Source organism: Schistocerca piceifrons, chromosome 9 (genome assembly GCF_021461385.2).
Source record: "Schistocerca piceifrons isolate TAMUIC-IGC-003096 chromosome 9, iqSchPice1.1, whole genome shotgun sequence".
NCBI classification, from domain to species: domain Eukaryota; kingdom Metazoa; phylum Arthropoda; class Insecta; order Orthoptera; family Acrididae; genus Schistocerca; species Schistocerca piceifrons.
This window is the reverse complement of record NC_060146.1, coordinates 20,672,419-20,683,502: the sequence shown is the minus strand read 5'-3', so window position 1 is coordinate 20,683,502 and position 11,084 is coordinate 20,672,419. Positions and strand designations below refer to the sequence as shown.

At 41.6% G+C, this 11,084-nt stretch overlaps 1 protein-coding gene across 1 annotated transcript in view; it reads left to right on the top strand.

Annotated features, from left to right (window-relative positions):
- The first annotated feature begins 5,437 nt into the window (after positions 1–5,437).
- Positions 5,438–11,084, top strand: part of LOC124717301 (longitudinals lacking protein, isoforms N/O/W/X/Y-like) — a 35,812-nt gene continuing 30,165 nt past the window's right edge. Inside the window, exon 1 of the mRNA XM_047244127.1 lies at positions 5,438–5,497. The gene's annotated coding sequence lies outside the window, so the exon portion shown is untranslated. The remainder of the gene's footprint in view (positions 5,498–11,084) is intronic.

Here is an 11,084-nt window from a genome sequence, read left to right as displayed (position 1 = left end):
GCTAGCCGGTGCTGAAATGTTAAGTGTCTTGCCCCACTTCCCCATATAACTTGGCTCCCTTGGGCATGATTGTTCCAACAGAAGTACTGTAGATAAAATAATATCAACAGTTCTGGAAAGGATAGCTTGCTACTTACCATAAAGATGACATGTTGAATGGCAGGCAGGCACAATGAAAAGACTGTTACACACTGAGCTTTCAGATAAAGCCTTCTTGAGAAAAGAAAGGAACACACACACACACACACACACACACACACACACACACACACACACACACACACACACACACACACACAAGCAGACATGTCTCACCCCCACGTGGTAGCTGTCTCTGGTCCCTCTGACCAGGCTGTAACTATTTTGTTGAACTAAAGCAAAATGGTGTGGAGCAACAATGGTGTGGGACATGGAAGAGGGAGGGATAGCATAGTACGGGTGCCGAGAGGCAAGAGCACTGTCTGTTAGAGCATGCAGGGACTGGAAGGCGGCAGGACTGGGTTGCCCCAGGTGCAGTGTTGGGAGGTTGTGGGGGACACATGGGGGAGAGGGGTCAAGGCTGCCAGCTGCAGTGTTGGGAGGAGGCTGTGGGAGAAACGCGGGGGGGGGGGGGGGGGGGGCTAGGAAAAGATGAGCAGAAATAGGAAAAGACTGGCGGGTGCATCGGCAGAGAGTGGTGCACAATGAGGGTGAGAAAAGTGAATTGGCTGGAGGTAATAGGACTGGGGACAGGGGGGGGGGGGGGGGGGGGTTGGTGGGATGTTGTTGAGTGAAGTGAGTGGGAGCAGTAGGTTATCTTAGATTGAGGCCAGGATAATTTCAAGCGGAGAATGTTTTGTAAGGATAACTCTCATCTCTGCAATTCTGATAGGCTGGTGGCGGAGGGGAGGATCCAGATGTCCTGGGTTGTAAAGCTCGCTGCGTTCAGCTGCCCATTGCGCCAGAGGGTGGTCCATTTTGCCACTGTTTGATGATGGCCATTCATCCTGGTGGACAGCTGGTTGGTAATCATAACAATATCAAAAGCTGTGCAATAACTGCAGCAAAGCTGGTAAGTGACATGGCTGCTTTCACAAGTGATCTGGCGTCTGAGGGGCTAGGGTAAGCCTGTGACAGGATTGGAGTGGGAAGTGTTGGGTGGGTCTTGCATCTGGGTCTTCCACAGGAATATGATGATGTTCTTCAAGGTAGTTGGAGGATTATAGCAGTGTTAGGATATGGCACGGGAAATCTGTTTGCATACTAGGTTTGGGGTATTGTGCCTGTCAGTGAAGGCCTTTGTGAGACCTTCAGCATACTGGGAAAGGGAATTATTGTCACTGCAGATATGCTGTCCTGGGTAGCCAGGCCATATGGGAGGGATTTTTTGTTGTGGAAGGGATGGCAGCTGTCAAAATGTAGGTACTGTTGGTGGTTGTTGGGTTTAATGTGGACGGAGGTGATCGGAGAGAAGGTGATCGATGTCCTGGAAGGTCGCATACTGGGTCGATCGGGACCCGGGGAAGTGAATGGGAGAGAAGGTGTTGAGATTGTAAAGCAGTGAGGATGGATAAGAAAATAAACATTACTCTCTGGACATGCTTTTGTGCGTGTTATGCAGCCAGTGTGAAGCTTATAAATCTCAGTTATTGAAGCAGCTTAGCACTTCATTTAGTCCTTGATTGTTTGATTGAATCTATTGTGCATCAATCTGCTTCTGTCTGCCTGCTGTGAATGGTTACACTGTCTGTGCCAGTGTCTTGCTTATCACTTGTCTGTGTTGCATTTCTTGTTGTACAAGTGTGTGTGTGTGTGTGTGTGTGTGTGTGTGTGTGTGTGTGTGTGTGTGAGAGAGAGAGAGAGAGAGAGAGAGAGAAAAAATTGAAAAGGGGGAAAACACAAGTATGGACATTGTTTGAGACAATTTGGTGAGTATTTGTGATGATACTATTCTCTTAACTCAGTGCTACCTTAATAATGAAACATCCAGACAAAAACAGTATTATGCCACTAGAAAGAATGGTGAAATTCAGATGCAATTTTTTGCACATAAGTGTCAGCATCAAGCTTGTAAATGTTTAGTGTTTCTGTGATCTGAGAGGTTAGAAAAGCCTCTAGAATGTGGCCTGACAGGGTGTACACTGTGTCTGATAGTGAGCATTGCAGAAGACCACAGAAAAAGCCACATGCTCGCATGAGGCTAGCAGCACGTCCGAAGAATTTGAAAGGAATGTTATTGTGGGTCTGCATATGATCAAATCATCTAACAGCCAGGTTCATTTAGCATCTGGACATGACAGTGACCCGACATTGGGCTGAATGGGACCACAAGTATTGTAAAGGTTCTGGTTGATCAAATCTGACCATATGTGCTGACAACTTTGTAACTCCTTCATATGCGCCCATTGTCTGGGCATAAGTACCGTATTTACTCGAATCTAAGCCGCACTCGAATCTAAGCCACACTCGAATCTAAGCCGCACCTGAAAAATTAGACTCGAAATAAAGGAAAAGAAAGTTCCCGAATCTAAGCCGCACGTGAAATTTGAGACTCGAAATTCAAGGGGAGAGAAAAGTTTTAGGCCGCACCTCCAAATCGAAACAAAGTTGGTCCATTGTAATGTGAGAGACAATTTAGGTCGAATGAATGACGATACAGCTACAGTAGTTTCGTTCGAGTCGTAAGCTTAGCAGTTAAGCTTTACCAGGTAGCCATTGCTATGCGTCAGGCGCTCCGTCCGTATTTATACAGGTACCCTTCCTTTTTCACGTGCTTCGCCTGGTTTGAATCGATTGCTTATTTTGCTTTGATCTGATAAGTGCCGTTTTCTTCGTTATAGGTGTTTATGTCACTCTAAGCTGAAAATGCATTACTGTACTGAGTCATGCATTGTTTGTCGCATTCTGATAGTGAGTGTTTATGGCCTGCCGCCGCTCGCGGCATGGCTTTCTTTTGTGTGCGTTACTGCCGCTTTTTTTAAAAAAAAATTAGAGAGAGAAAAAAATCGTCTCATTAGCGAAACAATGGCAAGGGACTGCTATTTGTTGTTACTTAAACTGCTGCTTTCTTTGATAATGATCAACAAGAACCAAATAATAGACTGTTCTGAACGAGAGTTGGGCGAAAATTTTTCTCCGTTTGAAAATCTTTGCGGCCGCTTCTTTAGTACATCAAATTCTGCACAAAAATTAGAGCCATCTTAGATTTAAAAATCTAGTCAGTTGTCGTGCTTCATTTCTGACTGTATCACTATTAGGCATAAGAATAATACGAATATAATCATGACACTATACGTATATTCTTCCGCGTTTGCTGTTGTCTCACTCTAGTTTCGTAGTTTATTAGGCAGACAGGATTTAAACGAGATAGCAGCAAACACGAAAGAATACATGGCAAAATGTTTATATTCGTATTATTCTTATGGTGAAAAGAATAATGCATGTGATTCACATTTCATCAGGTTCCTATTAGCAACCATCTCTTCTCACAGGTAGGAAAAAAATTCAGAACGTAGAGTTGACCATATTGACAAACATCTCAAGCAGTCTTGCCAGTCGGATTTTCGTAGTACATTGAAATTCTGCTACATTCGAAGATGAGCAATACGGAATTTGTATTTACTTCGTTGGATAATGTATGAAAATGCAGTGATTGAAACTCGGGGCGGAGAAAAAAAGCTCGTCTTCCACTTTTTTTTTTAATTTATTTACTGACACAGAGGTTTTTGGCGCCAGTATTTATCTTTGTGCCTACAAAGCATGCCTGTGTACTACATGTATTCGACGGCAGAAGTTAGTTGTGGCGGCACCTATCGACATTTTTCAGAACTTCCGGTACCGTACTTCACAGTTGGTCTCAACTAGCTGAGGTCAGGCCACTTTGGACACAGCAACACTGATAGTTGTCCTTTGAATGGTACCGTGTCTGAAGGACACAGTCTGCAGATGAGTCATCAGATAATTTTCAGCAACTTGTCTCAGTCCTGCACTACCGCAGATATCTTTCGTCTGCAATTATAGGACTGACGAAGGTAGCTAAAACGTTGTATAAATGGTTTGGAGAAACACACGGATATTATCACCAGTATTGTGATGTGGGAAGCCTGTGGGTACAATTTCAGGTCAACTCTGATAGCAGTTCAATGAACTTGGATCGCACAGCAATATGTCACAAACATTCTGTATCAACGTGTTTCCCCTTTCATAAGACAGTGTCCTGCTACCGTCTTTCAGTAGTAGAAGTAGTAGTAGTAGTAGTTTTACCTATATGGATACTGGACAGGTCACGGTATTACAGTTCGAAAACAGAAAATATAATTCATACATGAAGCATCTATTGAAGGGAATAAGTCATGAAGTGATATTCTCATATGAGAGACCAGGTTGGAATTAGCTTTATCCCAGTTCCACTGTCTAGGCTGTGAAATGCCATTTTCAACAGTTAAGGGCCAACTTTCCTCAGCTGGAGATACAGTGGCTGTACGACACACTTCCCAACTGAATTAGTACATACACTGCAGCCCTTGGGGGTGCAACATCCTATTATAAAGGGGCCAGTTAGTTTGTCTTGTCATTTTGTTATTGATTTAGTATTGTCACCTTGCAACAATGCACACCAGTTGCTGCCGGTGACAGCTAAAGTCACATACTTTAGGTAATCTGTACTCAATCTGAAGGTGGCCTAATTTGATCGAAACTGGTCATAACACTTAATAAAGTGTGATCTGGACTGTTTTGTGCATTAAATAATAAATCTACATAACATCTCAATAGGGTAAATTTTCATTTAACTTCACCCATTATCCATTGCTTCTAGGTGCTGAATCTGTGGTCCCTGTATGAAGTTGCTAGTTGCTGCTTAATTTGGGGAAGTGAGGAAGATATATAGTCGCAAAATCAGAAATCAGATTAGGGGAAATAATGGAGTGCAGTTGATGTATGGGGATCTGTGGAAGAAAAACATTTGTGAAGTGATGGTATCTGAATTGCTTCAAAAAGCCACAATGATTTTCCCGTCTGACTGAATCGCGTTCACAAACATACACACAAAATTCAAGCTTTCGCAACCAACGGTTGCTTCATCAGGAAAGAGGGAAGGAGAGGTAAAGACGAAAGGATGTGGGTTTTAAGGGAGAGGGTAAGGAGTCATTCCAATCCCGGGAGCGGAAAGACTTACCTTAGGGGGAAAAAAGGACAGGTACACACACACACACACACACACACACACACACACACACACACCCGCACATACACAGACACAAGCTTGTGTCTGTGTATGTGCGGGTGGATACGTGTTTGTGTGCGAGTGTATACCAGTCCTTTTTTCCCCCTAAGGTAAGTCTTTCCGCTCCCGGGATTGGAATGACTCCTTACCCTCTCCCTTAAAACCCACTTCCTTTCGTCTTTCCCTCTCCTTCCCTCTTTCCTGATGAGGCAACAGTTTGTTGCGAAAGCTTGGATTTTGTGTGTATGTATGTGTCTGTTTGTGTTTCTATCGACCTGCCAGCGCTTTCGTATGGTGAGTCACATCATCTTTGTTTTTTATATATATAATTCACAATTGTCATTATACACATGGAATCCTTTTTATATTTTTTAATTCAGTAAGACAAATTTTAACATTATTGAGTGGGGGATGTATTGCAGACTCATGTGGCCTCTTGCTCGAATAAAATTGCTTGACTTCATGGAAATAAAATGAGTTAATGAAATTCTCAATCTTTTATTTATCGGTTTTAAAATGTATGACTGTTGTTGTTTATGCCTGTCAGCATGCTACACATTCAGTACATTTATTGAGACTGGTTAATTATCGATATTTTTTTCTGGAAGCTTGACACTACGTAAAGAGAAACAAATATGTCTCAGTTTTGTTTCTGGATCAGCTAAGCATCATATTATTCTGAATATAAAACACAAGTAAACCAGTGATTTTTTTAAAGAATAAAACATTTAATCACCCAAGATAGCAATAGTTTCAATTAGCAGTTACTTTTAATTGACATGGCTTCTGTCAAAACTAAATACACTATTGGGACCTGACTATTGAAAACTGTAGTCTGAATAAAAAACCTACCTGAAGCACAGTCTGGTTAATGTTTTGAAAGATCTGGCACATACTATAAAGGGCATACTAGGAGGTATGGGCAACATTCAGGGATATGGTAGAAATACTCATTTCAAGCAAAGTACATCATATGGACATACATGCTATCCAAATGGTTTCCAAGGTAGAACACATTTGTTCTCGGGCTAGTTGTGCACATATATGTATCTCACCCACTCTTCCTCTTTCACATTTTATTCTAGCCCAACCGACATTGTTGCTTTCAGTGTCCCTGCTCGGAATGTCTGTCTGCCATTAGACTAGCCCATTGAACGTGCAGTTAACTGTGTGTATACGTGTGCTGCCTAAAATGCCACACATCTACACTAATGTAGAATATGCAGATATAATGTATGTTTATGCCATTTGCAATGGTAGTGCTCCTGGTGCAGTCAAAGAATACCACTGGTACTTTCCAACACCTCAAATTCAACACAGACCATGAAACAGTTATTGTTCCAAGTTTCGATTTTTTTGTGAACATGTTGCTCAACAGCTTATCCAGGAACAGCAACACGTTGTTGAAATAGTGCAGCATAGTCCTACCACCAGCACACAGCAGCTTTCTGCAGGTGGTGGTGTCACACAAACACTTGTATAGTGAAAGTTATGTGCAGAAAACTTTTACCCATTTCAAATACAGCGCAACCACAATCTTCACATTGGCGACAACCCCACATGATTTGAATTTTGTCACTGGGTAAATGATAGTCTTCATTTGCTTCCATTAACACTAGTTGCTGATGAAAACCATGTTTATACAGAATGGAATCGACAACACGTGTAATTATCATCGACGGTCGCAGGTGACTCCACACATTACTGTGAAAACTAATTTCCAGGTTTGTTTTTCAATCAGAATTTGGTGTGGCACGGTTGGTAATGTGATGATAGATTTAGTAATTTTAGAGGAGTGGATGATGGGACAGAGTAACACGCATGTTCTGGAAAATTTGTCTGTTGAACACCTTGAGTATGTTCCTTTGCTCACATGCACTGCAATGGACCCTCTAGCGTGGCAGAACAACTCCACATTTTACATCTCAACCACAGTTACCCTAATCACTAGATTTGTCATGGTAGTACAATTATCTGGCCACCTAGATACCAGACCTAATGCCATTAGATTTCTGTTTAGGATGTTGAATGAAGTCTGAGGTGTACAAACAAAATGTGAGTACACAAGATGAACTGTGTAGTCATACTGTGGAAGCTGCTGCCCTCATTGGGGAATATGCAAAAGGCACTCCAACAAGCAACACATGTTCTCTCAAGAGTGCACAAATTCACTGAAGTTGATGATGGGATAGTCAAACATTTGTTGTCAACTGTACAAAAAATGTATTGTGACATGTGTGGTAATGCTTAGAGGTGAATAAGTTAAAAATACATATTTTTCAATTGATGCTTTGTAAAATGCGTGTTGTAATCAGAATGAATTTTTCACTGTGCAGTGGAGTGTGCGCTGATATGAAACTTCCTGCAGACTAAACCGGATGTCTGACCAAGATTCAAACTCGGGACTTTGCATTTCACAAGCAGGTGCTCTACTGTCTCGGGTACCCAAGCGCAATTCACCACACATTGTCACAGTTGTACTTCATACAGAACCTCATCTCATACCTTCCCCACTTCACAGATGATCTCCTACAAAACTTACAGGACTGGCACTCCTGGAAGAAAGGACGTTGCGGAAACATGGCTTAGCCACAGCCTGGGGGATGTTTGTCGGAAGTTTCATATCGGCACACATTCTGCTGCAGAGTGAAAAATTCATTCTGGGAATATCCCCCCGGCTGTAGCAAAACCATGTCTCGCTATATCCTTTCTTCCAGGAGTGAAAAATTCATTCAGTAAACATCCCCTGGCTGTGGCTAAGCCCCATCTCTGCAGTATCCTTTCTTCCAGGAGTGCTGACCTGCAAGTTTTGTAGACTTCTGTGACATTTTGAAGGTAGAAGATAGGTACTGGCAGAGGTAAAGCTGTGAGGACAGGTTATGAGTTGTGCTTGGGTAGTTTAATCGGTGAACACTAGATCACGAAAGGTAATATTCCCGAGTTCGAGTCTCGGTTCCTGCACACAGTTTTAATATGCATGTTGTAATATTTACTAACTGTTGTACATGTACAAACTTAATAATGTATTGAATAATACAAGAAATTAATAACACTTTACATTAAATGTGTTCAACCTAGGAAGCCATCCAGAATGGAGCATGTGTCGATATGGAGTTTTGTGCTACAAATAATCGTTCCTGTCATATTCCTCAATACTCCTCCTCAGACATTTTGTACATGCACAACTAGATGAAAGTTGAAAACTTAGTAGAAAAAGAATTAATTATTAACAAGAGCGTAATCATTGCAGGCGGGGTAGTTCTAGCATGCTATGTTATAATCCTCACCTGGGAGGAATGTGATTTGCCCCCCCCCCCCCCCCCCCATTTATACTGTATGCAATTTTCATACATTAATTCAAGAGAATGTTGGGATGAGTCCTTCGGAAAGGACAATTTTGTTCCTCATTTCAGCACCACTGGAGCATGTACTCTGTCTCTAATGACCTTATCTTCAAGCCATAACATTGTTTTCTGCCTCTCTCCTTCCCTTCTTTCCTTGTCCACCTGAACAATACTCTGTATCTATGAAAAATATCTCGACAATCAACACAGTTGTGTCCTTCAGGTGCTGTGAGTTGTGCTGTTCTGTGTACTTACTGCCTGGACTCTGAACAGTCTGTTTGGAATCCAGGTTGCAAGTAAACAGGACAGCACAAGTCGCAGCACGTGAAGAAAATGGCTGGATTGGTCAATGAAATAGTGTGCATAAAATGAAAACATCAACAGGGCTCGGACCCTGAAACACATAGTTGCGTTGGCTTCATCCAGTGTTATGCTACAACAATCTTCGCACTGTTTTTATTGCATGATACATTGTACAACACATTGTAGTGTTCCTAAGCAGACATTACTGGTTGACAAAAGTTAGAAAGTCCTTCAAGGGGGTAGGCTGTTGGACAATTTTGTAAATTGACTGGCTGATTTTCCAGATTTATCAAATTCCTGTCCAGTTTTTTCATATTGCATGCTTACTGTTGACATTTTTTTTTTTAATTCTGTGTGTAGATCATGCTCACCACTCAGTATCTGAAAATTAGGCTGTGGCAGCCTTTTTAAATACTAGGTCACTGAGCAAAGTGGTCTTAGAATATATTATTTGATACACTACTTTTGACATACCGTACACATACTACTGTGTTAGTGTTAAAGGGTTACATATATTACACTAATATTGGCAGCCAATCACCCGCCACGGACTGTGCATGAAGCACAGAAACACATATCAGGAGACACTACTCACAGTAGCATTCCAAGCTCTCTCTCTCTCTCTCTCTCTCTCTCTCTCTCTCTCTCTCTCTCTCTCTCTCTCACACACACACACACACACACACACACACACACACACACACACACACACACACCCGTGTAATTTTATTCTAGAAAAAGAGCAAGAACTCGAAACCTAGTGTGAATGCTATTTCTTGTTATGTGTTTCTGTGCTCCACATGTCGATCCACTGTATAGCTGCATGGGTCCCTCTCCCTTATTTTACATACCGTTCAAGGCAGGAATATGCATTATTTTTTTACACTAACATTGTAAATAATTAATACTTCTAAAAGATATTTATATATTTATTTGTGCTAGTTTAGTGAAATTTGTTAACATTTGTCTGCACACTAGGTCAGCAAAATGAGAACCTCAGGAAGGAGCAGTTGCCCTGCAACCAGAAGGACTTTTTGCTCATTGTTGTAATTGTAATGAAGCAGCTGAATTCTGGAGTAAAAAAAACTTGACTGCTGACAACATTAGTCAGTACATGGAGTAAATTGTGAACAGAAGCTGAACTTTGTGTAAAGAGTGCACCCACACCATCTGCAGCTATGTACAAATACTGTAAAATGCTGACAGAAGGTACTTACCATGGTACTACATTTTACAGTTTCTTTCCATTCCAGTTGCATCTGCAATGTCAAAATAATGACTTCTTAAATTCCTTTGTGCATGCTGTAATTATGCTAATCTTGTGTCTGTAATCCCTTCAGGAATGATATTGAGAGGGAGAATGTGTTGGATTGGAAAGAAGGAAAGATCAAATTGAGTATATTGACTTTTTACTGCACATTAAAGTCTGTTTTTGACACCCTTTTAGACACTGAAAGTTTCTCTGATTGTACAATTGGTACTGGGAGCCAGTATTTAAAAGCACACAAGCTAATGCTTTCAACTTGTAGTCAGTATTTTGAGGTGTTATTCAGTCATCACTGCAGAAAACATCCCATTATCATACTACTTGGTGTAAACTTCCATATCTTGAAGGCACTGATGGAATTCATGTATTGTGGTGAAGTACTTGTGCCACAGGATGAAATTGATGCTTTACTGCAGCCAGCTGATTTCTTGCAAGTGAAAGGATTATCATATGATGGCAACACAGTATCAGAGAATAAACAGGCACACAAAAGGAGAAACAAATCTTCCACATATTCTGAACACTCACCTCAGTGTTGCGTGTCACCTGTGAGCTACAAACAGTGCGTCTCTTCAGAATTGTTAGCAGTATCTGGGAGCAGCTCTCATTCAGGCTGTTTGCAGAAACACCTTTGTACAAAAGTGACTCCCATTTCAACGCTTGCTCGCAAACACGAAAAAATCATTTGGAATTCCTCAAGGGAAGAGCCACCACCCCGACAAGGTTTGATACTGCCGTCTTACACAGTGGACTGTAATTTTCCACTTCAGAGATCAGAGCTGCCAGATAAAAGTAACTTGGCTCATATTATGTTTTCAGATCCAAAACCTGGGGCATCTCAGACCAGCCAGTTGCCTGTTTTCAGAGAAGGGACTTTCAGTGAAATGACTGTATCAGGTCAAGAATTGATTTCAGCAAAACCTTTGAATTCGGTGGTGAGAATCACAGCATATTCAACACCGAATGG